We start from the raw sequence: 4,096 nt of genomic DNA on the forward strand, positions 1-4,096 counted from the left end.
TGTTTTTATTGGCTTTTACTGCTTCTGTATAGCCTATAATGTGTCTTACGTGATTTCTTGCTTTAAGTCTTTATTTATGATTATTACTCACTGAGTTGGAGTACTCACTTTACTCCCTGCACCCCGTGTGCAGATTCAGGCATTGCTGATCCTGCCAGCGAGGGTTGAGAGCTCCCGGCAGATTTCTAAGTTCACGAGGTAGCTGCTTGGCGTCCGCAGTCCCGTGCTTCTCCCCCTTTATCTCATTTCTTCCTCTTTCTCAGTTATTCTGTAATATCTTGGTAGACATTTCAGACTTGTAGTGTATCGACAGATGCTAATGACTAGTGACACCCCGGTATCGGGCTGTATTGGGTTTTATTTCCGCATAACCAGTGTAATGTTCACGGGTTACTCTTGGATTATTTACTACATTTTACACTTAATTCTTATTATTTAATTGCTTAAAACTGAAATGGGAAAGTGTTGGCTGGCCTTCTCTTCATGAGAGGCGCCATCACGACCGGGGTCCAGGTTTAGGGTCGTGACAGCCGGCTAGACTAATGGATACCACAAGTAGTAGAGAAGAACAAATAGCTTTTAGAGTGTAAGAGTGTTTTGTGAACTAATGTCTGTCTAGAAGTGAGAATAGATGAGAGTATATATAGTAGTTAGGAGCAAAACGAGAATAAGGTAAAGGAGATCAATCAGTCAGCAATTAAGGAAGCTTACAGAATCAATTATGCACAAAATCAGTATAGTCTCCCTTAATTAAGGGGTAATTACCCAACGGTAAAGGGCAAGACAATATTTAAGAAAAGAAAATCGAATAAGACTTAAGTACAGAGTGGGCAATTAGGGGTAAATAAGATGGGGTTCAATTAAGGAAACAATCTTGAGGAATCAGTAAGTATCACAGTTAATCAAATAAGGCAAGAAAATAATTAAAAGGTGTAAAATAGGGAAATAATAAAGAATCGCACATAGGTCTTAATAGAGCAAATCAGCGAATCAAACTCAAAAAATAATACTGATTTAAAGGAGAAGAATATAGGTTTCCATGAATAAACAAACAGGTCAAGTATAAACACACAGAATTAGTCGAGAATCGAATCAAAAACCCAAATAGAGACATATTAGGACAAAAACCACAAGACATCGAATTAGGCTTAAAGGAAAATCATGAGAATAATGTGGCAAGTAACACGAACAGACTCAAAGTCAAAACAAAAATATCAGAAAATTGGGGTTTTAGCATAAACTAATTAGGGTTGAGGCAAGATCAACATAAATCGGCCAAAAAGCACATAAGAACAGAAGGTTAAAACATTCAAAGTCGGAAAACGTTTAGAGAAAAGGATTTCCAGGAAACCCTAGCTTTAGAAAAATGGAAAATCACTCGAAAAAATAGAAGGTTTTTTATGAAAATCATGTAAAATAGGTCCGATTTTTCTCAGATCTGAGAAGATTAATGACAAAATTTAGGGGTTTTCAGAAGTAAATTAGAGATGAGAACATAGACTTAGGAACCCACGAATTTAAGACGAATAAGAAGTTCTTACTCAAAATCAAGCCACAACGGCTTGAAACAAGCATGAAAGACCCAAAGGCATAAGCAGACTAGACTGGGTCCCTTGAGAATCTTCTCAAGGACCTTAGAGATTGAAGTACCCAGCATAGGAGGGGCCATTAGAGGCCTGGGGTGGTGAAGAACCACCATGACCGGTGGTAGATGAGTGACGGCGGGGGGAGAATTAGGGTTAAGGCTAAAGAGCATCTGAGAGATGGAGAGGAGAGTGACGGCGGGGAGGGGTGGAAATGAATTAGGTTAGGAAGGGGTCGTTTGGAATTAAAATGATAATAACTAATACGTGAGATCAATGACCATGATTAGAGGTGCCTGAGTCGGGCCTAATTGAATTTGGGCCTGGGTGAATTGGGTTAGGGACTTGGGCTGGTATTTAGGTCCGAAAAAATTGGGGAAATTAAAAGGCTATTTGTTAAATACCCAAATAATTGAATAAAAATTATTTTATAAAATAATTAACAATGAGAAAAAATAATTTTCATGTATAGAAGTGCTTCAAAATAATTATTCAACATTTTAAAAATATAATGGACCAATTTCTGGTAAAATAATGCAATGAGGCATGCATGGGCTATAATTGCAAAATTATTGCAATTGTAACCAAAAGGTGTAAATCTGGCCGTTTATGAAATAATATGAACTTAATAGGGCTATAAATAACAAAATTAAATCAATAAAGTGTTATAGAGCCATTTGTGATGCAATAATTTAATTATTTATATAAATAAAATACTAGACTAAATTAAATTAAAATATAGAAATTATGGAAAAATATCAATTGATGGTAATGCATAGTTTTGAAGGTATATATGCACTTTTAAAATATCATAGGAAAAAATTGGGTATCAACAGCTACTCCTCTTTACCTGGGAAGGATGAAAGAGTTTCCGGGTAAAGAAAAGGATGGCCAATTTTGACCGAATGAGATGTTTTAAAAGATAGAGGCTAGACTCTGTCTTTGAGGTGCCTACATATCCCTAGTTTTACAGGAATCGGACCATGTATAGTTCCGGATCCATCGATGGAATATACCGATGAAGTCTTTACAAGAACGAACACGATATTTCGGGATGGGTGAGAGAGTGGTCAAGTTTGAGATAGTTGAAGGAACTGGAGCAAGGTCGCTCCTACTGGGATAGCGGTTGCTTACTGGTCACATGTAGATAAAGAGATGCTACGAACATGTATTTATGCGGAAATTTAAACATGATGCAGATTTTCTTCGGACCATGAAAGTTGTCTTTGGATGGTGCGGATGATGTCCTTAGACCATGATGTCCGGGGCCATGAATTGTTCAGTGAGGGATTCGCAGGCCATGAAATGATGTTCTCGGGCCATGAAAATGGTGCCTCTGAACCATGTCGCCTTTGAATAATGATATGCAAATTTGAGAGATCCTCAGATGGCATGGTGTCTTCTGGCTATGAGGATGATGCGTTTAGACTATGGCGCCTTCGGACATGTTAGCGATATTTTAGCCCATGAGATGTGATAATATGATGCTAAAATTAACAAGATAAGGCTTAGTCTTGTGAGGTTGAGGGCAGAGCTTAGCCCGAAAGAGGAGCAAATAGATAGTGTTGGAATAGAGCATCGTTTATGCAAGGAGGGACATCGCTTAGTCCCATGAGAAAGCAATGTTTAGCCTTATGCAAATATCAGAGACAAAACTTAGTCTCATGCAAGATGCGGGACAGGGCTTAGTCCCATACAGGTGGAAGGCAGAGCTTAGCCTTATGGAGATGTGGAGCCAGGGCTTAGCCTCATGCAAGGACGCGGGACAGGGCTTAGTCCCATGCAAAGAGAAGGTAGTGCTAAGCCTTATGCAGATATGGAGGCAGGGCTTAGCCTCATGCAAGGATCGAGGGACAAGGCTTAGTCCCATACAAAGAGAAGGCAATGCTTAGCCTTATGCAGATATGGAGGCCGGGCTTAGCCTTATGCAAGGTGGAGATAGAGCTTAGTCTCATGCAGGATGCGGGACAGGGCTTAGTCCCATGCAAATGGAAGGCAGTGTTTAGCCTTATGCAAATATCGGAGGCAGGGCTTAGTCCCATGCAAATGGAAGGCAATGCTTAGCCTTATGCAAATATGGAGGCAGAGCTTAGCCTCATGCAAATATGGAGGCAGAGCTTAGCCTCATGCAAGGTTCGGGACAGGGCTTAGTCCCATGAAAATGGAAGGCAGTGCTTAGCCTTATGCAAATATAGAGGCAGGGCTTAGCCTCATGCAAATATGAAGGCATGGCTTAGCCTCATGCAAGGTTTGGGATAGGGCTTAGTCCCATGCAAATGGAAGGTAGTGCTTAGCCTTATGCAAATATGGAGGTAGGGCTTAGCCTCGTGCAAGATTCGGGACAGGGCTTAGTCCCATGCAAATGGAATAACAAATAAGGGTAGAATGTTTCTTAGCTGGGGATACGTTCAGTGTCTGGTGGCCCGTTTGATAGTGATTTTGCTCCGTGTATATATATATTTGCGAATGTTATCGCTACGTCAGATGTGCCTGCGCTCAAAGAAAAATTGTAA

This window comes from Nicotiana tabacum, chromosome 11, assembly GCF_000715075.1.
Source record: "Nicotiana tabacum cultivar K326 chromosome 11, ASM71507v2, whole genome shotgun sequence".
Taxonomy (NCBI): domain Eukaryota; kingdom Viridiplantae; phylum Streptophyta; class Magnoliopsida; order Solanales; family Solanaceae; genus Nicotiana; species Nicotiana tabacum.